This window comes from Malaya genurostris, chromosome 3, assembly GCF_030247185.1.
Source record: "Malaya genurostris strain Urasoe2022 chromosome 3, Malgen_1.1, whole genome shotgun sequence".
Classification (NCBI taxonomy): domain Eukaryota; kingdom Metazoa; phylum Arthropoda; class Insecta; order Diptera; family Culicidae; genus Malaya; species Malaya genurostris.
The window spans coordinates 239,850,409-239,875,004 of record NC_080572.1 but is presented as its reverse complement, the minus strand read 5'-3'; the positions used below and the strand labels follow the sequence as shown (position 1 = coordinate 239,875,004).

At 33.5% G+C, this 24,596-nt stretch overlaps 1 protein-coding gene across 3 annotated transcripts in view; it reads right to left on the bottom strand.

Annotated features, from left to right (window-relative positions):
- Positions 1–24,596, bottom strand: part of LOC131435793 (four and a half LIM domains protein 2) — a 412,903-nt gene that overhangs the window by 270,259 nt on the left and 118,048 nt on the right. Inside the window, exon 1 of one of the 3 annotated variants that reach the window (XM_058603997.1) lies at positions 10,860–11,202. The exons of the other annotated variants lie outside the window; for them this stretch is intronic. The gene's annotated coding sequence lies outside the window, so the exon portion shown is untranslated. Of the gene's footprint in view, positions 1–10,859; positions 11,203–24,596 lie in introns of those variants that run through there. 3 annotated transcript variants of the gene reach the window in all.

Genomic DNA, 24,596 nt, shown 5'->3' with positions numbered 1-24,596 from the left:
GGGATGTCCATCTCTAAAATAAGTTTGTGCAAATCTTTGTTAAGTTAAGGCCCAGGTCGTCAAATGGTGAGATAACTATGTCCTCACAAGTTCCTATCTCATGCCTCCCCGTGTGTCTATGATGACATTTGGTCAATAGAACGGCGTCGACTGGGTGCTATCGCCTTCTGCGTTAGTAGCAGAATGAGAGGGTGCGAATTGACTCATAAGTTAAAGCCCATCCTAAAGTGCAATGTTTATCATAGTATATTACAACATATGATTCTGTTGTTTATTACATCATGAATTATTATTATTATTATTATTATTATTATTATTATTATTATTATTATTATTATTATTATTATTATTATTATTAGAAGAGCGTAACTTACACTGCCACATTAACTGTTATATTGTATCATAGCATATTATTTCATATATTATCGTCTTACATGTTTTTTGTCTTTTATGTTATTATATATGTTATGAGAATAAATGAGATATGAGAAAGGCATCATTACACCACTAGATAGATAAAAACAGGTTTTACTTAATTGCGTGTGATTTTTTGTGCTAAATTCGGAATTTTACTTTTTCTGAATAGTTTACTAATAGAAAATTCAATAAATTTTCAAATTCTATACATTCCGAAATAATTCTAAGTTTGTGATATTTAAATTCTAATATTCTATCGATTATATTTGATGTCGTTTAGGATAGCGGAAAATTTAAGATATATGTTTTTGAGTTTAGGTATATTTACCAAAATTTTCAAGATTTTCAGTGAAATCCAAGTTTTAGTTTTTTTGTAAATTTTGTTCATAATAAATTTCCAACTAAAATAATAAAAACAATATATGTCATAAAATTTCAAAGTTTTGATTTGTTTTTTTTTGGCAAAATTTTCCCAATAAGAGAAATTCTCTGTATTTGTAATAAATTTCTTGAGAATCTTTGAACGGATATATAATTTTTATCATCAATACATTGTTTCTGGTAATGATTCCAATATTTTGGAGTAGAAAAATGTACATGTCATCGCTTCAATTTTTGAGTTATATAAAACATGTAAAAAATATGAAAAATTCATATATATTTATAAATTTATCGATTTTTTAATGTTTTCTTTTGATTATGCAGGAATGGTAGTTGAGCGAAAATTGTAGCTGGTATCACTGTCAATCGAATGATGTGTAAAAATATATAGGTCATCGCTTTGAATTTCGAGATATTTACGATCATTGTAAAAAGTCTCACCTTTTCTTAGGTCATCTATTTACAGTTTTCATTATAACTTTGGGTAGACAACCCTATTTTTCGTTTTTTCAGTGCACTTTATTTCTGGAAGCACTACCTTTCCAATGGTGAACAAATTTTGAAGATCGGTTGACTAACAACAAAGTTATGACTCGGTAAAGTTGAAGTATTCAATATTTTCTATGCGACGTTTATGCCAAAGGAAACAAAATTGGAAAGCAGATAGGGCATATTGGGCGCGTGAAAAAAACTTGGAACGGGAAAAATTAAATTTTCATTGGGTTTCCTTTACCAATCGCTTGCTACAAAGTTTTTGAATCAATCTACGAACTTCACACAATTCGAGGGTGTAAATTTTTTTGAGATTCGTTGAAAAACAGCTGAGCTATGACAGCTCAAAGTTACCGTTCCAATTTTTTTTGAGGCTTGGTATTTGGAGTGTTAAGAAATACTCTTGGCATCTTAGAGCTAAGACAGTGTGCTTCAATAAAAATATACTGTTAAATAAAAAAAACTGGACAGTTCTTCATAAGGTTTACCATATACAGCGAAAGTAAGAACCAGTATACCCCTGCGTTAAATTTATTTCGAAATGGTTCAAAATTCAAGAAAGTTTTAAACCCTGTTTTACGATCAATATTAAAATTCCATAGTAATAATATATAAGATTTCTTACGACTGAACCTGAATTCATGAACTGGATTTTGGACATGAATTCTGAATTTGGATTCAGGGCCTGGATTCTGGAAATTAATTCTAGATCTGAATTCAGGAGCTGAGCCTGGATCCTGGAAATGAATTCTGGAATTGAATTGTCGGTCTGAATTTTGAAAGCGGAATTCTGGAAATAAATTATGAACCTGATCCCTAATTTTGAACTATCGACTTACTTCTGGACCCTGAACTTTGATTTTGGGCTTGGACTCTGGACCTGAGTTCTAAACTGAACTTCGAAACAAGAATTATGAAGTTGGACTATACTCTTGAATTCTGGAAATGAATTCTGGATCTCAATTCTGAACATTAACGCTGGATCTGAATTTTGGGTCTGACTTCTAGGCATATATTCTTAACTAAAGATCGAAATATAACTCTGATCCTGGATCCTGAATCTTGATTCTGGCCCTGGATTCTGAAAATGGATTATGGACCAGAATTCTGGATTCTGGACTTGAATTCTAGATCTTAACAAATAAATCTGGATCTGGTATCGGTAGCTGGATTCTTGAACAGAACTCTACAACTGGATTCTGTATCTGAACTCTGGACATGAATTCTAAATCTGTTCTGGAATTGGATTTTGTAAAAAAATTTTGGACCTGGATTCTGAATTAGGAACTGGATTTTGAGCTTGGATTCTGGTTCTAGAATCCAAAAGAATCTAGATTCTGGATATGAATTTTGGACGTGGAATATGAACCTGAATTCTGCATCTAGAATCTAAATCTGGGTTCTGGGAATGAAATCTGGAACGTGGATTCTAAACCCAAATTTTTCAACTGGATTCTGAACCTGAGTTCCAGAGCTAAAATCTGAACCAGGACCAAGAGTTTTAGAAAATATTTTTTTTCGATATTTACGATTCTCATACCACTGAAAATTTGATCGTAAATTGCTAAACATATTTCCGATGGTATAGATAGGTAAGGTAAGGTAAATGTAATAGAATTGCATGAAACGTCGAGATCTAGTGTCATATAAAATAAAATTATTTTTAAAATCGATTCTCTGGAACTTGAAAAATTTTTTAGATTTCCGAAATCGAAAATTCTTTTCTTTTTATGCCAATGTCTTAAAAATATCTTAAACTTCTAGTGTTATCTCAAAAAAAAATTTTCTGAAAAAAAATCGACTCTGGACTCCCTAAATCGAAAAATTTTGTTTTCCGAATTTCTTAGAATTGCATAAAATGTCAAGATCTGGTGTTACCTCGACGTTTAAAGCAATTTTAAGATATTTATCATCAAAAATAAATTTACTACAGCGTTCAGCATCTCGAATGAAAAAAAACAGCAGAACTCCTACAAAAATCATTGCCTCTCATGAAAGACGGACAGCGCATTAAAACCTAATGAGCATAAATTCCTTTTCTACGGCACAAATGAACCTCGCTGGATGCAAGTCGATTCAATACTAATTTCGATTGTGTGAAGACGCTCAGTTTAAATGATCGTGTCCATTCTACGCGAACTGTACAGAGATTTAATGCATACGAAATTGTCGTCTAAATTTAGGGGAAGCTATGACTACATCCCGGGTTGGCGGTCCAATGCATAGGGCACTGGTCCAACAAACCAGTTGTCGTATGTTCGAGCCTCGACCTGGAAGGATTTGTAGTGTCAGTAGAATCGTAGCACCAGCCATACAATGGTTCTGTACACTCTGAATCGGCTGCGAAGTCTGTTGAAACAGAAGGTCAAATTCCACTACAGGAATGTAATACCAAGGTTTTGTTATGACTACGGCTTGGTAAAGATGGAAAATGATACATTGTTCGTAATTTATTAAAGTTTCGACAACCAATTATCTCAAATATATAGTTTCATCTCTTCGAATCCATGCGACCTGACCACTGTTTCGCATTCCTATATAGAATTTAAAGAGTAGTCCTACGTCAAAACGTGCGATATCAGTTCAGTGAACAGTAGTACAGATATCTACGCACTTGCACATTTGATTAATAGTCGATTTTCCGGAATGGTAATCCCTTTCAGGGAACCTTATAGAAAATCTATTTTTTGCTTTTTAAGAGGTTCGCTGGTTTGCTCTCTGAGAATCAGATCTTTGGTAGGTCCAAGTTCACAACCACAATCGAGAAGAGAGCGTCTCTTTCCCATGGAAAAAAAAATTACGGTCGTCGCTTAATGGCGGTTCTGTATTCTAAATGACTGTGAAATTGCATTTTCATGTTTATCAATGATAATGATTATGGCAGCATCTCGTCGGATTTTTGTAGCAGTATAGTACTAATCTGAAACTTAATCTTGTTTAAATAGTTTTCCCGAAAAGAACTTCATGCAATTAATTTTTCATAAAATAATTGTAAATTTTTTTTCAATTCCATCAAGTTTTGGTGCCCCCCGGCTGATGGCGCCCGAGACGGTCGTCTTACTCGCCTCACCCTACGGTACTGCATTCAATATTTGAGCTTTCAGGAATCTGTGTTTGTCTTAGCAATCTGTGTAATTTTGAAATTCTTTGCAACACATCGAAAACACAATTAAAACTCGTTTTTTTACCGTGAAAACTTTTTTTATTTTTCAGTATAAGCTCCATCGAGAGCAATACACTTGACCCATCGGTCCTCCAACATTTTGATGCACTTTAATAAAAAAAAAAGATTTGTCAAGGCTTTGAAAATAGGCTTCCGTTTCTGCAATGATCTCAGCATTCGACAAAAAAATTCTTCCCCTGGATAAACCTTTTCAGGTTTGGAAATAGACAATAGTTGCTGGGGGACAGATCTGGACAATACGGGGGAACAGTGGGCCAATTCGTACCGCAAATCATTCAATTTTACCGTTGCTTTTATGCATGAATGCGCTGGTGCGTCTTTTTCCATAGCTTGTTGAAAACTAAAACTCGTCTGACACGATCAGCTGTTATTCAAACACTACTCGATAAATTGTCATGAAATTTGGTGTTGGGCCATCTAAAGGCTTGTTCTCAACAAAAATATACACGGTTCGAAACTATTCACGTCTTTTCTGTGAGAGGCCCGGAACTTATTTGCAATAGGAGGTACATTTTAAACACGTACACTAATACGTAATATTGGGTCAACAAGTTAGTCTTTGGCGTTTACCCCGAACCTTGTCTCTCTTTTCTGTTTCTATTATAGAGGCTTTAACATTAATGTCATTCACCTTTTCGGAACAGAAAAACTTTCTGACCCTATGTGCGGGGTTGGGAATCGAACCCAGGCGGGCTGCGTGAAAGGCATCGACTTACCCATCACGCTATACCCGTCCCCCTTACCCCGAACCTTGTGCTCCTTTTGTGAAAAACTGTTTATCGACATTCATATTATTATCTATTAAAAGCTACAACCTTTTCCCTTCAGACACATTGAGAAATCGCATCCAAAACATATCGAGCTAATTTTCGGTTTCCTAGACTGAAGTAAAGCGTATTTATGATCAAAGTTGGGAAAATCATGATCAGAAAAAGTTCATTTCATCATCACTCGTGATAAAATCAGTTCATCAGAGATATTCTAGAAAATTCACTGACTGAGAAAATGACTTCAGAGATTTTTATTCATGAAACAAGCTTCCCCAAAACTCTGAGCCTCGATGTTCATAAGTGATCTTTTTTTGCAGCGAAACTTGATGACGAATTTTCACCCACAGATATATCGCTAATTCGTCATCAAGTTTCGCTGCAAAAAAAGATCACTTATGAACATCGAGGCTCAGAGTTTTGGGGAAGCTTGTTTCATGAATAAAAATCTCTGAAGTCTAAAGGGAAATAAAAATCTCTGAAGTCTAAAGGGACAAGAATCTTCGATGATGTTCCGATGTTGAATTTCCTTCACGCTTCAGTTCGACACCGAAGTGATTCGTGCAAGATTTGATTATTATATTTTCAACAATAAAAATTATCTACTGAATAAATTCGTTACTAATAAATAATGACTGCGATATTTTCGATGCATGTAGGGTGGTCAATATGAACAACAATATTTTCACCACATACCAAATATTGGTTGTAACTAAGAAAGGTAGTTTTAATTCCAGCTGCCAGATTACACTACACTATTTAGATTAAACCCAATGAAACGCTATTTAGCATAAATTTGATTTCTTGAAGTAACAGAGGCGCACTGTTACTGTTATTATTAAATAAAATTCATGCTTCTTTTATCAATGACATTACTCCATCATCACCGGTATTGTCGCATAAATATCAAATGCATCACCCCTATTGATCCACTTATCAGCCACCCTACAAGCACAATGTACATTTTCAGAAAGGCTCCGTTTTTGTTCATCGGCAAATTTATTCATCATGCATTCTGACAAGGGTTGAGATATAACGACTGCGAAAATTTATCTCCCAAAAATCTTCTGTTCGAGAATCATATCAGATATATTCAATTTGCGAACTTTTTTCTTAAATACCATCGAGGAGAATGTTCGCTAGTGAACTTTTCACAACTGATTTTTCGCCATGTGAAATAAGTTTCTGTAAGAATCGCGTTTGCAAAAAAAAATATTACTGAACTTTTTTGCAGTGAGTTTTCTGATCGATGATTTTTTTGTCTGAAAACCACTCGTGAAAAATTTCAGTCGCGATTTTCGAAATTTTGATTTTTTTCCCAACACTGTTCATGATCTTTCGTAACTTTTTGCTCTTATCAATAGAAAAGTAATAGAATTGCTAGAGAGCCTAATTTCGGACGGAACCTCGGAAACTCATGGTGCTACATACCATTCGACTCTGCTCAATAAAATTAGAAAATGTCTGTGTGTGTGAACCTTTCAAACTTTTTTCATTGGTCAATTCTCTAGGAAATTGCTAAACAAATTTCCACAAGTTTGATAGCTACTATTGAACCGTTGATCAAGTTCGAAAATCAAAAGATCTCTGTTTCCGGAGATACAATGGTATAAGTGACGTAACCGACAAAACACATTTTCTGCCTTTCTCTACAGAAAGGATATATACTGAGGTCTCTTATTACGCTGGGGATACGTACAACGTAAAAAAAGCCGCACAACCGCGTAACTTCGGAAATCCGCGTAAAAAAACTTCCAAACTAAAGAAAAAAAGCACCAGTGTAAAATTTTCATAAGTATTATCCACAATCGACAATTTTCGGTAATCGGTATATATTTAACAGTGACCTAAGGGATTGTAAGCCATTTCATTCGTTTAAGAAATCGTTGGACGTTCCAAATAGAATATTTGTTTACCATCCGGGATCGAAAGCCGTAATGACAGATGCAGCTATTGTCACAAAAATGCAATGGGCTACGAAAACACCATGACTTTCTTCGAAATAATACGCGTCAACGATAAAAAATGTACAAATATATGATTCTCAATATGTCGCTAGCAGGAAATTTAATGGTAGCGCCATCTTTTCGTGAACGCTGGAAACTGTCCGCTAAACTTGAAACGTTAAGAGCTTCGAGACATATTCGAAATGTATGAGCCGTACGCTTAAATTGTGCAATCGACATGTCGTAGCACGTTTAAACTTGTGCAGCTCTTTTTTTTTGTTTTGATTCAGCAGCCATTTGCCTATCTGCGCTTACAGAAAACAATGTACTTTAAACTACCATCTCATCATGGTTGATGAACATGCTTACTCACTGTCGAACTTATTTTTTACTACATATTCACATATTTCAATTGAAGAAATGATAGTAAATATTTCTTCGAGATCAATACACCTGCCCTTAAAAGGGCTAAACTATTGAGTTCCTTTCATACTAGACAATGTTGAGTGCAATCCCTTAAAATACGAAAAAGGAAAATCGATGAAAAAGGGGGGAAAACATCACCACACTAGTGTCAATATCCTTAAATCTGTAACAACGCACACAGGGCTGTCGATGTTGAAGCAATACTTTCGGATTTTCAAAGAAAAACGACATTCAGATAAAATCGCGTTTCACGCGCCACATGTCTATAAATGATGAACACAAACTTAGCGAACCTCTCGTCGATGATAACGCAAATAGATGAATAATTTGTTGCTACCTAGTTACGGTAATTTTGAATTTGTTGCTCAATTTTTTAAAAGTTTTTTTTAATTCTTCGTTAAATTCCTATGAAGTTAACGCAGCATTTCCCTTAAATAAGCTTGATAACAAATCGAAACTCCGTGGATAACTTGTTACTTATTAGTTGCTAACTAGTAACGGTAATTTTGAATATGTTGCCCAATTTTTTCGAATTTTTTATATATCATTAAGTTCATATAAAGTTAACGAAACACCGCTCTTGAATAAGCTTGATAACAAATCGATACCCAGCGGATAATTCGTTACTTATTAGCTGCTAACTAGTAACGGTAATTTTGAATTTGTTGCTCAAATATTTTATCGAAACCCAGTGGATAATTTTTTACTTATTAGTTGCTAATTAGTTACGGTAATTATGAATTTGATGCTCATTTTTTAAGGGTTTTTTGAGTACTTCGTTAAGTTCTTATGAAGTTAACGCAGCACCTCTCTTGAATAAGCTTTATAACAAATCAAAAACCAGTGGATAATTTGTTACTTATTAGTTGCCAACTAGTAACGGTAATTTTTAATTTGTTGCTCAATATTTTTAATTTTTTTTGAGTTATTAATAAAGTTCATATAAAGTTAACGAAACACCGCTCTTACATGAGATTGACAACAAATCGAAACCCAGTGGATAATTTGTTACTTATTAGTTGCTAATTAGTTACGGTAATTATGAATTTGTTGCTCAATTTTTTAAAGGTTTTTTGAGTACTTCGTTAAGTTCCTATGAAGTTAACGAAACACCGCTCTTAAATAAGCTTGATAACAAATCGAAAACCAGTGGATAATTTGTTACTTATTAGTAGCTAACTAGTAACGGTAATTTTGAATTTGTTGCTATTTTTTTTTATCGAAACCCAGTGGATAATTTTTTACTTATTAGTTACGGTAATTATGAATTTGTTGCTCAATTTTTTAAAAGTTTTTTTGAGTACTTCGTTAAGTTAACACAGCACCTCTCTTGAATTTTTGAGTACTTTGTTAAGTTCCTATGAAGTTAACGAAACACCATTCTTAAATAAGCTTGATAACAAATCGAAAATCAGTGGATAATTTTTCACTTATTAGTTTCTAACTAGTAACGGTAATTTTTAATTTGTTGCTCAATTTTTTATTTTTTTTGTGTACTCCATTAAATTATTGTGCTAAGAGTGACACTACATTTGTTAATTTCAAAACAATGCATCAAAAACAATTTCGTGTTTTAATAGTAAAAAGTATTGTGTATGCTACGCTCCATCAGAAACAACAATAAAACGTTGGTTTGCATTTGACTATGAGAAAGCTTAGTTCAAAGTGAGTGCCGCTGTTGACCAAAAACGAGAACGTGTTGATGATTCTGAGCAGTGTTTGGCCATGTTTAAACGTAACAACCCGGAATTTTTGCGTCGATATGTGACAATGGATGAAAAATGGATTCATCACTTCACTCCGGAATCAAAACGATCGCCATCTGAGTGGACAACCTCGTCCAAAGCGTTCCGAAAGCACAACAATCGGCTGGAAAGGTTATGGCCTCGATATTTTGGGATGTGCGTGGTGTAATATTTATTGACTATCTTGAGAAAGGAAATACGATTAAGAGTAAATATTATGTAGCGTTGTTGGAGCGTTTTAAGGCTGAAATTGCAAAGAAACGACCGCATATGACAGAGAAAAAAATTTGTTTCATCAATACAATGCACCGTGTCACAAGTCAATCAAAACAATGGCAAAACTACATGAACTGAACTTCGAATTGCTCCCACATCCACCGTATTCGCCAGATTTGGCTCCCAGCGACTGCTGGCGGTTCGCAGACCTGAAAAAATGCTCGGCGGTAAGAAATTTAGCACGAATGCAGAGGTTATCACTGAATCTGAGTCCTATTTTGAGCGACACTGGAATGATTGCGTTGCTCTTGATGGAGATTACGTTGATGAATGAAGTTAATTTTGAACCAAAAAAATTGTGTTCTCTTTGTTAGGCCCGGAACTTTTTAGCACCCTATAAAAAGATGGTTTCAAAAGATTGATTTCCAAATTGGTATTAAAAACTGATCTCATTCAGCAAAAAAGATTATTTTTTTCATTAATACTATATAAGTTAACATGTTTCTTAGTGGCCAATGCTGATTATATTTATTGCTGAATCGAATTACTGAACTGAATAAAAAATCCACTGTTCAGGAATCGAAAGAAGTGTTATTTCATTTTAGTTTAAGAATGGAACAACGAACTCACTCTCCACGGTTTGTCATCAGCACTGTGACACATGCCCGCAAAGGTGCTTAGTAATAAATAACATAACACTCATCAATTGCGAATCATTTGCGAATTTCCGCGAAAAAAATCCGGCTACATACTGCCGACAATGATAGTAATGCGATCGTCATATCACTCGTATACACGTGAATTCAGTGTTTTGAATTTGTTTGCGTGTTTTTTAACCGTCGGATGGAGACTGCCCATTCAAGCTAGACTGGGTGTACTGTTTCATTTACCGTTACTACTGTATCACAATGCACAAAAAATAACGCTTCGATTCACTACACTTCTGAATATGAAAAACAAATCACCTATGGAATCAATAGTGCACTAATTTTGAAATATTCCATTACAATATTTGAAAATTTATGCCACAACGTCGATACTCGTTGGTGTCAAAAAATTATAAAAATATACACGGTAACTTTTGATAACACAAATGCGAGCATCTGCTGTCATAAAATTTTCTGCTACACAAATCACGGGGGAAACAAACTTGCAGTCAACATCGTCGCCAACTCGTCATCGGATGAATTAAGGGAAAAGAGCATCCATTCTCACTAGTAGTAATCTAACAAACAGTTCTATCATCAGCATCATTTCATCATTAGCACCATGCACTTTCACGCACCAGCCGGATCACGGAATCACAGAAACCACTTGCGCATCTCGTCGTCGTCGTCGTCGTCACAAAATTGTCGGCCGTACTTTAGCAAACGAACACACGGTCAAAATTGATAAATTACACGCACAACTGATATTGTGACACCGCGGGAACCGAGAGTTGACCTCAGACCTAAAAACCACGCGGTGGCTTAGCCAGTCGGTTTAGTCGGCACGGTATCGAATCCGATCCGGAGCACCACGCGGTTGTCGTTGACTGCCGTCGATTCGAACGCGCGAACAGCTGTTCTGCGGCTCGGTCGGTTATCTTCTCGGCGCGATATCAACCAGACCCCGGCCGAAGAGCATGCGGTTTGTCTTAGAATCACATCGAGACTAAGTATAAGTACTACCGCGGGTGCGAGTTCGGAAAAAAAGCAAATTTAACAATAAATATCGACTAACTTCTGCGTGCTCTCGCTGACTGTAGAGACAGAGCAGAGAGCAAGAGAACAAAAAAAAAGAGCATGCGAGCAATTTGAGAAGTGAGAACGAAGAACGCGCGCGAACGTGTTTGGGTGGAAAAGTTTTCCTCCGACGGTCGGTGGGTGGTTGGTTGGTTGATGGAGACGAACGGTGGACGCCGGTTGCCGGTACTAATTGTGCTGTATTAGTGTATTATTGTCACATCAGAGAGGCTTACTGTCAGTTTCAGTATGGCCTTCGGGTAAACTGGTCCGTTCGGAGGGATAGGTTCGTTGGTTCGTCAGCAACCAGAAATGTCGGAAGTAACGATGATTCCAATTAGCATGGACTGGATTATTTACATTATAGAGTGCTCTATGAAAAAATATCCATAGAGCTGTATTAAGTTAGCGATTCTTTCGTGCTTCCAAAAATGGTGTTTTTTACGACATATTTTCGATTTATTTTTTAAACATTGTCATGCGAAAGTGATGATGCCAAGTTTTATGAAATTTACAGGTTAAGTTCATATATTTTCAGATATGTTTCATTTTCCACGAAAGGTAGTATTAACTGTGTTTTGCTACCTTCCGATATAAATTGAAAAAAAAAGACGGTGGGTGAAATGTCGTGAATACGAAAAAAACTGGTACGCTTCCTCCACACTTCCTAATATCAGTCAGTTGATCGATTGTGTGAATTGTGTAAGCTTTTCCCGTTTTCACTACTAGAGATCGAAACGATGCACCTACATTAAAGTACAGATTAGTACCAGTTGAAACAATTCCTTTTTTATTTGCTAATATAGGCTAGGTGAAAAAAATGTTATTGAAAACTATTAAGTGCGAAGATACCTGATTCTTCTCAAAAATTCAGCAAGAGACGGGAGCGGGTCATTTCGCCGAAAGTCGTTTCGCCGAATGACATTTCGCCGAATAGGTCATTTCGCCGAAAGTCGTTTCGCCGCAAGGGTCAATACCACATACATTCGCCTGGTAGATACACCTATGCAATTGCTTTGATGCTTAGTAGCTAATAGTCAACAAGTTTTCTTGGGAACTCCTTTCTGAGGTTCATGAATCAATCTTTATTCAAGAGTACAAGATTCAATTTTTATTCATGAAGTACAATTGTAGGTCAACAAAACGGGCGTTTACACTATCATCTTTCATTTGTCTTTATTTTAAATCAATTCTAATTACGATTTTAAGACGATTTCAAGATTCGGCGAAATGAACCTTTCGGCGAAGTGGTCCATTCGGCGAAATAATCCTCTCGGCGAAATAATCCTTTCGGCGAAATGGCTTTCGGTGAAACGGCTTTCGGCGAAATGGCTTTCGGCGAAATGACCCTGATCCGTAAGAGACAATTGCAATGGCCTGGTCTGAAATGTCTCGACGATCTTGGTTATGCAAGAGTAATTTTAATTATAATAATAAGAATAATAATAATAATAATAATAATAATAATAATAACAATAATAATAATAATAATAATAATAATAATAATAATAATAATACTATTAATAATGGCCAAATGGCCAAATTTTATAAAGAATTTTGAAATAATAAAAACAGTTGTCCGAAATTTTTAGCGGTGTTAAGAAATTCTTACCTTTCGCCACATTTAAATCTGTATTTTTCAGGAGAACTAAAATACAGATTAATCTTTATATATGGCAACCATGTTTCGCACGGCATATTTTGTAACGACATCCATACTAGTATAAAGATGTGTTCTACATCAATACTTTCATATTCGCATTTCGAGAGAACCTTCCCGTCGTAATTGATTGTGTTAGTGACGGCGCAAATCTTTTCAACTTCCATTTTGACGAATCTGATGCTTTTGATATGAAATGAAGGAAATTCAACTAATTTTGAATGATGATCTGCGACACTGGACGCGAACAACAGAATCTGAATTTAGACAGAACTGAGATGACTCTTGGCGTGTACAATCAGTAAACTCGTCTGAAATTTGACAGGGAATTCATTGTGATTTCAAATTGGATTTCAAAGATGAAACAATCCATCTAGGGCAGAATCAGCAGGTGCATTTGGAACTCATTATAAATTGCAACTCAGCATTTCTATGACAACTGGTGACTTCCACTGGCAGGCTTTCGGTGACTGTTCTTCGGCTCGCTTCAGCGTAAGGTCTTCGAACAGCGCTCCCATGACGACTGACGAGTTCCATTCGTAGAGTGGCAGGCTTTTGGCGTTCAAGTTGAAAAAATTCGAATCTATTGGTAATTAGATTATATAAATCCTTCCACAAATCATTGAGCTATGGGCTTTCAAAACACGAGAAAGGCAATCACGCGTCATGTGTTTTCCTCTTTGATACTCGTTGATACCGAACATTTCAGAAAAGTGTAATTTTGAATTATTTGAGATTATGTCACGCAACTCAAAATTTTATCAAATAATTGTGATCATATTTCCGATGGCATGTAGCAAAAATTGTGTTGATTCGTTAGACACAACGAGAGATATTCACGATCAAAAACTCATCACTCTCTCAGGGGGGAAATTTTGAAAAGGCGCCCAATACTAAAGTAAGTTGTATTCACGACAAAAACAGTTTTATTCAACCTAGCGGTATGATGGTATTTCTCTAATCAGACTGTAAACCGACATTAAACTGATTATATTCACTTTCGATTTGCATATTTTAACAGATAAGTAATTCTGATAGTTCTTTAGAAAACATTTGGAGCCATTATACGGGCTATGGATTTTGCTAATGTTTCCCAAGGTTGTTCACTTTTCGTTGTATTTTGCTCCAATGCAAACGACCAGCAGCTCTTGTTTGAAGTGAAACTGGCTTTGTGAACGAACCGCGACACACCCGCTCGCAGTGCCGGTTGATGCCAAACTGAATTAATTTTACCTAAGAGATTTCTTTTTACGTGATGTCGTTTGTAGCCTTTTCACAAATGGGTGGTTCCGACCGCCACACAAACAGTCACTTATAGAATTTTGATATCGATTATTTCATTTCGGATTTGTGCATTTTATTGAATAAAACTATCATGATGCTGTATGGGACTCATTCCTACCTTTCAGAAGAACCAAATTATGGAATTCACTACGATATTAAGCACTGTTCGGAACAGTTTGCTCGAGCGATTTGTTACACAGCAGCAGATATTTTGTTCTTTTCCTCAGAATGCGTTCTGATTGGCTGGTGCTGACATGGGTAAAAACAAACAGGTTTTTCAATAGTGTACTATTGAAATACTTCAGTGTTGTTGCTATATACGTTCTAAATTTTAGAATCGATTAGGAGTTAGATTATATAAATTCTTCCACAGATCACTGAGCAATGAGCTTTCAAAATACGAGAAAGGCAAACGCGCTTTATAAATTATCCTCTTTGTTACTCGTTTATACCAAACATTTCAGAAAAATTAAATTTTGAATTCTTTGAAAATTTTACCATAAAATTGTGGTCATATTTCCGATGACATGTAGCAAAAATTATGTTGATTCGTTAGATACAACGAAAGATATTCACGATCAAAAACCTATCACTCTCTCAGAGGGTAAATTTTGAAAAGGCGCCCCATAGTAAAGTAAGTCGTATTCACGACAAAAACAGTTTCATCCAACCTAGTGGTATGATGATGCCTTTCTGATGTGATTTGTATTTTCAGCAATATAACTGCGGTATTAAAAAAAACCTGTTCTTATCCACCTAGTGGTGTAATGATGCCTTTCTCATAACTAATATAGCCTACAAATTGAGTCAGTTTTGAGCCAAATCTAGAAGAATTTTAAATCTTTTTTTGCATCGTCGTTCTAAATGACGGTATGCAATTTTAAACACACTTAGCTCTATGAAAGCATGATGAAATTCAATAGCAACCTTTGGGACAATGAGATTTTTTATTTTTTGAGAGATATTATTTGACACATACTCACACTCATACACACACAAACAAATACATTGCTCAGCTTGATGAACTGTGTCGAATGATATAGAACACTTAGCCCTCTGAGCCAAAGCATCGTTATAACACTAACAAGTAGGTACAAATTGAATAAAAGAATTGAAAAATTAACATTTTTTTCATCTGAAAAATATGAATTTTAATGTGACAACGAAATCGAACAAAGCACGCTGCGAACGGAGCAAAACCGCACGTACCGTCTCGTACTAGTTTTGCATCGTAAATGACGTCATGATGTCATGCATCGTCATGACGATTTGAATGTTTTGACACTCATCGCCCTATAATTTTGAAACCGGAAGTCGGATCAGGATGAAATTGCACAGCATGAGATGATGAGAGCTTTAATTTGAATCATGATTCGTAAAAATCGGCATAACCGTTGCTGAGAAATCGAATTGAGTTCCGTTTTTTGGAGATTTTCTTCACTATTATTGGTGCTTTCGGAAGCGGAAACCGGGGACTAATATTTTCAAAGTAGTTTTATATATTCATTAATTAACAAGATCTGCCAATTAGATAAATTTAGCAGTAAGTTTTACATAAATGTGCACCTCGTTTCGCCATCGCTTGTGAAAAATTACTCATGAAATTGAAAAATTTTCCTAATCGCACTGTAATACCGGAACCGGAAGTCGGATCTGGATCATTTCGTCGAGGACTTTTAAAAGAATTTCAATACCTTTTACTTGCTTTTTAGTTTTTAAAAATTGATTAAGAAAGTTCCTAGAAAATTGAGTGCGCTTTTTTTTATAAATTTGCACATATTTCCTTGTTATTCCGGAACCGGAAGTCGGATCCAAATGGAACTAAGGAACTTTGTATGAAACTTAAAAGCCTATCATTTGAATCCAAATTTGTGAAAATCGGTTTTGCCTTCTCTGAGAAAATTGAGTGGCATTATTTGTCACATACACACCGACATTTTCCGATCTCGACGAACTGAGTCGAATGGTATATGACACTCGGCACTCCGGGCCTCGGTTGTAAAGTCGGTTTTCACAGCGATTGCATAACCTTTTTATATGAGAAAGCCAAAAAGTGAAAAAAACCTGTTTCTGAAGGATCCAACTTTACCTTTGCGCGAACGTGCTTCAAAGTTGAACAAACAAGGTTTAAATGTATCGTACGATCGAAAACAATTTGAAACATCGAAGTACTTTGAGAAAACCGATGTTGGGTGGAAAACATGTGCAAGAACGTGGAAGGAGCAAAATGGTGTCGTGATCTTGGATTGGCTCTCGCAGTCACCCGATACCATTTCAATTGAGAAATGAAGGCGAAATTTGGGAAGAACCGACCACACAATTTGAAATGGCTTGTTAGCCGAATTCACAAATTTGGAGGTCGTTTTCAGAAGAATGCGAACAAAATCTCGCTCAAAGTATGCCTCGAAGGTGTCAAGCCATTATCAACGCTGAAGGGGATTGGAATTGCTATTAATGTATTTGCATGCAAGTTTTTGATCTAATAAAACAATATCCCAAAGTAAAACAATGACCATGCTCTTATGTAACAGAATGTAACGGAGTGTCTGCTACACAAGAAAAAATGCACAAGTATTTCAAAAATTCTGGATAACACCAGATCTCGACGTTATATGCATTTCTAAGACAAAACAAGAAAACCGGATAACTTTGAAAATTCGCGTGAAAAACCGCTAAACTTCAGAAATCCGCGTAAAAAACACATAGCTTACTTTTTATCATCAATAATTTTCTATCTGTATCACTAAAATTTTAAGGTTTAGTGAAATGGCTTTTCGAAGCGTATTTTAGCGAAACGATTTTCAAGCAGCGGCAAACTAGCATTTATCTTATAAAATAATTATAAATTCGGTTTTTGTTGAAATGGTATTGTTCGATTCGAGTTTTTGTTACATAAATTTTGTGAATACTATAATGCATAATTCAACGAATGAACGACGTTCTGCATAACCAATCGGCATTAGCATTCGGTGGAACGACTTTCGGCAAAAAGATTTTTTTCAAAAGACCTTATCATAGTTGAAAACTAATGGTTTTTTATAATTTTAAAGGCCCAGAGAAACTAAGAAAAATGCGGTTCAAGTTGAACTGTTTAAGTTTGCAATAAGCAGTTCAATTTGAACTGCTCTGCACTGACGAGTCTAAGACGAAACGTAAAGAAAAGTAAGGAAAATGGTTTTATTAGCATTGGACTTCATATTAAAGAATATGACTGTGAAGAGTTCTCCTTTTTTTATGGTCATTTCAACAAACGCGTTAGCCAATGAATGTTATATTATCAGCCTTCACAAAAAAAGATATTTTCAAGTTTTTCCAGATTCAGAAATTATTATTATTATTACTATTATTATTATTATTATTAATTATAATAATAACAATAATAATAATAATAGTAATAATAATATTAATAATAATAATAATATTAATAACAAGAATAGTAATACATATTATTATTATTATTAATAATAATAATAATAATATTTTTATTATAACTATTAATTAATTCGTTTCATTTTACTTTTTTCTATCGACAGAAAAGTAAATAGGATGTTTTTCCGCAACGCCATTCGTGTATGACGAACACGTTTGGAGAGATCTATTCCATCCTACATGGTTCTCGGAAGTGGGAGAATCCATTCGAATCGCTGATCGCACACGAGAATCCACGGGCTACATGTCAATACTGTCTAAAACTTATCGATTTTGGTAAATCCTGCGGAAAGTCGAGCAAACGAACGCCTGTATTTGGGGATATTCCGGTTCCAAGCATTCCTTGCAGTTCGAAAATGAAAATTAACAACATTAATATGCTTTTACAAGATACATCTACCACGAAAAATAACTGCTCCAAAAAAAGAATAAAGACGAAAATAATATAGACCACCTTATGAAGATGTAACCAACAATAACAATAAAATCAACGAAAGTACCAACCGTGACGAAGGCGCGACAGGTGAACAAATTGCCCCAAGTTTCGCTGAATGGTAAAGAATGGCGGCCTCTCCCCCAATGAAAACGGTTTCGATGAGATCCAGAACAAAAACACATTAAATCGTTTTGCTTCAAAGATCTTAAACCGTGTCAAATAAATAATTGAAAACATCAAATAAACGACTCATTTCAAGATCCACCATAAATTTTATAGAATGTATCAATGAAACCTTTCAAATTTTATTCGAATGTGGAAAGCAAAAAATTTGAAGAATTATAATAATAAATAAAAAGTGGAATTGGCATGAAGCATATTCTTCAAAGGTTTCACTTTAAGAATATTTCGCTTCAGAAAATAGTTGTTAGCCTCAGGAATAATTTTAATTATATGAAAGGCCACACCAAAGGAAAACTATTTTAGAAACTATTCAATGAATTTCAACAAAATTGAATGTTCTTAACGATTAAAAATCTTATATATTCCCATACATTGATTTCCTTGTCCATATAGGTAAAACTATTTCCAACAGGTAAAATCTAGCTGGAAATTGTAAAACCAATATATTGTTTTGTTTAAGAACAACGGTTAATCTTTGAAAGGAAATAAATTTCATTAAACCTCATTGCTATGACTGTAGTTCAATTGTTTCTGCTGTAAAATCAATGGTTCATTTTTATACAGCATCAGAACGAATTGCAAGTCTTTTTAATGACTTATTAATACGAGTGACTACCAATAAATGAACACCTCCTATCACCAATTATTCATTTATTCATCATTTGCTTTCAGTTGTTCCTTGCGCGTTTATCAACACCAACCTCAAACACCCGATCGTATATTTTTTACACTGAAATGCCGAGCCAGCACATGTTTGTTCCGTCGATTACCTGCCTGCTTCGAAGAGCGAATTTTTCTCACTTCGTTTCGGTATACTCTCCAATTTAAACTCGAGCACGCCGAGCTCTTGTCTCATTCGTAAATTGCATTCTCTTCAAAAGAACCAAGGAAAGTACTAAGGCGGAGAGTAAATGTTTATGTTGTGCAGTGTACAAGATTCTGTCCTTGATTACGGATGAGATCATATGGTGATTTTTTATTCTTGTTTTGTTTTGGGAAATATTTTGGTGCGAGACTGCAGCTGCAGTCGGTGGCTTGCATTTGTCGTATAAAATATGCAAGTGAGTCCAACAAACGAGCAACGCAAAGAAAGAAAAAAAGTTATCGCTGTCATTCGTTTGCGATATCAACTGCCGTGGTGGTGATTTTTTTACACCGGAGCACAGACATCGGATACATGTGGACGGGCTTGTGAGGTCCTGCCATCCAATCGTCCAGTTTATTTTTTAGGTTTTTATTATGCCAGCGAAGCAATTTATAATGTAAACAAACTGCAAACATTCAACCAAAAATCCAACTTTGGAGCTTCATCTGATAAACCGTTTATGAGATCAATCACAAATTGATTCTAGTTTATTAGTAGGTAAAGTAAGGCAATCAACTGAATCAGCTAGCATCTTTTTGGATATCAAAATTAGGTTGTCATTTGTATCCATGATCTGAGTTTATCGTATGAAATGTCATTTCCAGACATCGAATGTTTTTGCAACCGGCTTTTTACAGTCTTATTTACTGCGCCGTTTGATTGAAAAAACAGACCTGTGAAATCATTAATCGAAATGTCTTGCTGAAGCGAAGAAATTCATCAGTTACGGTGGGTGGGTGTTGTCAGGGACATAACCCAATTGACGTGAAAAAAATTATCATGATTTTGTAATAATTTTCCTACAGTAAACAAATATTACGGTACAGTACAGAGAGTCAGCAGATCATATCGCCAACTAGGGGTATAAAAGTTAAAGGTTTGTTTTACAATGCGGTCAGTAGTGCTACTACATCGAGTAACAAGAAATTCGAAGAAGTCTTCGTTATATGACGATGGGACAACACCGGAACAGTTCAACGAATTGCAACATTCCTTCTTTTGTGGAGCTTTGCTTCAAGTCAAAATTTGCCATTTATTTGTTGGGGAGAGAAATTTATATTGAATATGTACAACAAAAAAGCTAAATCAAATTCAAGCTTTGCTGCTGATTGTTTATGCAATTGAGTAACATTGGGAAAATGGACAGCGTAATAAAACCTTTCTCTTCCTGAAAACAAACGGTGTGACGAATAACAGCTGAACTGAACGTTTGCAGATATTGTAATATACCTAATCGGCTCTGTTTATCGTTACCCGTGAGGTTAAAACTTCTATAATCGAAAAAAAAACACTGGCTCTGTTTAGCTTTAATACTTTTTGTCGTGTCGAATAAATAATTACAAAAGTTGTGCCATTTTAGAAATTGTGAATTGTGTGGAAGTTTTGGTATAATTTGTTCCTATGAGCAAATACATAAGTTTGTCGGCTACGTCACTTATACAATTATATCTCTGCCACCAAAACTAACAGCTTTCTTCAAGCTTGATCAATGACTTAACAATAGCTATAAGTCCACCCATCTCCGAATTAATTGAAGAGGACAATGAACGGTATCTCCGGAACCGGAAGTGCCAACCATTTATTTTGTCATTCAGGGGTCAGCCTAATTTTGTGCATATGGCACATAACCATTTTGAATTTTATTTACGTTTCGTGTTTTTTTACGACCCCTGAATGAAAAACCTGAATCGGCCATTTAAAGTTGAAAATCCGTTTTCGTTCGGCACATCAGCTTAGACATGGTACTTCGGTGAAAAACAAAAGTGTTCTGCAAGTAGCAAAAACTTGACGTCTGCTTAGTGGTTCAAATTGAACTGCCGAGAGTTGCATTAAGCAGTTTAATTTGAACTACTATGCACTGACGAAACGTAAACAAAATTCATAGTTTTAAAACTAACCTAATTCTACGGAACTCTTCTCTACCAAAATAATGGATTTTGGTTATAAGATGCGATTTTCGCTGAAATGATCTACCCCGTTTGAAAAGTCTTTAACACTGTAAAAGTGGTAAAAGCAGTAAAAATTTTAATTCTACGTTTCGTCTTTGACTCATTAGTGCATTAGCAGTTTATGTTAATCTACTATCGCAACCTATTTGCTCCGAAGTGCATTGTTTTTACTGAAGTGTAAAGTAGTTGAAGTAGAAAAAGTAGAAAAGTAGTATAAATAGTAAAAGTAGTAAAAGTATTAAACGTATTAAAAGTAATAAAAGTAGTAAAAGTGGTAACAGTAGTAAAGGTAGTAAAAGTAGTAAAAGTAGTAGAAGTAGTAAAAGTAGTAAAAGTAGTAAAAGTAGTAAAAGTAGTAAAAGTAGTAAAAGTAGTAAAAGTAGTAAAAGTAGTAAAAGTAGTAAAAGTAGTAAAAGTAGTAAAAGTAGTAAAAGTAGTAAAAGTAGTAAAAGTAGTAAAAGTAGTAAAAGTAGTAAAAGTAGTAGAAGTAGTAAAAGTAGTAAAAGTAGTAAAAGTAGTAAAAGTAGTAAAAGTAGTAAAAGTAGTAAAAGTAGTAAAAGTAGTAAAAGTAGTAAAAGTAGTAAAAGTAGTAAAAGTAGTAAAAGTAGTAAAAGTAGTAAAAGTAGTAAAAGTAGTAAAAGTAGTAAAAGTAGTAAAAGTAGTAAAAGTAGTAAAAGTAGTGAAAGTAGTAAAAGTAATAAAAAAGTAGTAAAAGTAGTAAAAGTAATAAAAAAGTAGTAAAAGTAGTAAAAGTAGTAAAAGTAGTAAAAGTAGTAATAGTAGTAAAAGTAGTAAAAGTAGTAATAGTAGTCAAAGTAGTAAAAGGAGTAAAAGTAGTAAAAGTAGTAAAAGTAGTAAAAGTAGTAAAAGTAGTAAAAGTAGTAAAAGTAGTAAAAGTAGTAAAAGTAGTAATAGTAGTAAGAGTAGTAAAAGTAGTAAAAGTAGTAAAAGTAGTAAAAGTAGTAAAAGTAGTAAAAGTAGTAAAAGTAGTAAAAGTAGTAAAAGTAGTAAAAGTAGTAAAAGTAGTAAAAGTAGTAAAAGTAGTAAAAGTAGTAAAAGTAGTAAAAGTAGTAAAAGTAGTAAAAGTAGTAAAAGTAGTAAAAGTAGTAAAAGTAGTAAAAGTAGTAAAAGTAGTAAAAGTAGTAAAAGTAGTAAAAGTAGTAAAAGTAGTAAAAGTAGTAAAAGTAGTAAAAGTAGTAAAAGTAGTAAAAGTAGTAAAAGTAGTAAAAGTAGTAAAAGTAGTAAAAGTAGTGAAAGTAGTAAAAGTAATAAAAAAGTAGTAAAAGTAGTAAAAGTAATAAAAAAGTAGTAAAAGTAGTAAAAGTAGTAAAAGTAGTAAAAGTAGTAATAGTAGTAAAAGTAGTAAAAGTAGTAATAGTAGTCAAAGTAGTAAAAGGAGTAAAAGTAGTAAAAGTAGTAAAAGTAGTAAAAGTAGTAATAGTAGTCAAAGTAGTAAAAGGAGTAAAAGTAGTAAAAGTAGTAAAAGTAGTAAAAGTAGTAAAAGTAGTAATAGTAGTAAGAGTAGTAAAAGTAGTAAAAGTAGTAAAAGTAGTAAAAGTAGTAAAAGTAGTAAAAGTAGTAAAAGTAGTAAAAGTAGTAAAAGTAGTAAAAGTAGTAAAAGTAGTAAAAGTAGTAAAAGTAGTAAAAGTAGTAAAAGTAGTAAAAGTAGTAAAAGTAGTAAAAGTAGTAAAAGTAGTAAAAGTAGTAAAAGTAGTAAAAGTAGTAAAAGTAGTAAAAGTAGTAAAAGTAGTAAAAGTAGTAAAAGTAGTAAAAGTAGTAAAAGTAGTAAAAGTAGTAAAAGTAGTAAAAGTAGTAAAAGTAGTAAAAGTAGTAAAAGTAGTAAAAGTAGTAAAAGTAGTAAAAGTAGTAAAAGTAGTAAAAGTAGTGAAAGTAGTAAAAGTAATAAAAAAGTAGTAAAAGTAGTAAAAGTAGTGAAAGTAGTAAAAGTAATAAAAAAGTAGTAAAAGTAATAAAAAAGTAGTAAAAGTAGTAAAAGTAGTAAAAGTAGTAAAAGTAGTAAAAGTAGTAAAAGTAGTAAAAGTAGTAAAAGTAGTAAAAGTAGTAAAAGTAGTAAAAGTAGTAAAAGTAGTAAAAGTAGTAAAAGTAGTAAAAGTAGTAAAAGTAGTAAAAGTAGTAAAAGTAGTAAAAGTAGTAATAGTAGTCAAAGTAGTAAAAGGAGTAAAAGTAGTAAAAGTAGTAAAAGTAGTAAAAGTAGTAATAGTAGTCAAAGTAGTAAAAGGAGTAAAAGTAGTAAAAGTAGTAAAAGTAGTAAAAGTAGTAAAAGTAGTAAAAGTAGTAAAAGTAGTAAAAGTAGTAAAAGTAGTAAAAGTAGTAAAAGTAGTAAAAGTAGTAAAAGTAGTAAAAGTAGTAAAAGTAGTAAAAGTAGTAAAAGTAGTAAAAGTAGTAAAAGTAGTAAAAGTAGTAAAAGTAGTAAAAGTAGTAAAAGTAGTAAAAGTAGTAAAAGTAGTAAAAGTAGTAAAAGTAGTAAAAGTAGTAAAAGTAGTAAAAGTAGTAAAAGTAGTAAAAGTAGTAAAAGTAGTAAAAGTAGTAAAAGTAGTAAAAGTAGTGAAAGTAGTAAAAGTAATAAAAAAGTAGTAAAAGTAGTAAAAGTAATAAAAAAGTAGTAAAAGTAGTAAAAGTAGTAAAAGTAGTAAAAGTAGTAATAGTAGTAAAAGTAGTAAAAGTAGTAATAGTAGTCAAAGTAGTAAAAGGAGTAAAAGTAGTAAAAGTAGTAAAAGTAGTAAAAGTAGTAATAGTAGTCAAAGTAGTAAAAGGAGTAAAAGTAGTAAAAGTAGTAAAAGTAGTAAAAGTAGTAAAAGTAGTAATAGTAGTAAGAGTAGTAAAAGTAGTAAAAGTAGTAAAAGTAGTAAAAGTAGTAAAAGTAGTAAAAGTAGTAAAAGTAGTAAAAGTAGTAAAAGTAGTAAAAGTAGTAAAAGTAGTAAAAGTAGTAAAAGTAGTAAAAGTAGTAAAAGTAGTAAAAGTAGTAAAAGTAGTAAAAGTAGTAAAAGTAGTAAAAGTAGTAAAAGTAGTAAAAGTAGTAAAAGTAGTAAAAGTAGTAAAAGTAGTAAAAGTAGTAAAAGTAGTAAAAGTAGTAAAAGTAGTAAAAGTAGTAAAAGTAGTAAAAGTAGTAAAAGTAGTAAAAGTAGTGAAAGTAGTAAAAGTAATAAAAAAGTAGTAAAAGTAATAAAAAAGTAGTAAAAGTAGTAAAAGTAGTGAAAGTAGTAAAAGTAATAAAAAAGTAGTAAAAGTAGTAAAAGTAATAAAAAAGTAGTAAAAGTAGTAAAAGTAGTAAAAGTAGTAAAAGTAGTAATAGTAGTAAAAGTAGTAAAAGTAGTAATAGTAGTCAAAGTAGTAAAAGGAGTAAAAGTAGTAAAAGTAGTAAAAGTAGTAAAAGTAGTAAAAGTAGTAAAAGTAGTAAAAGTAGTAATAGTAGTAAGAGTAGTAAAAGTAGTAAAAGTAGTAAAAGTAGTAAAAGTAGTAAAAGTAGTAAAA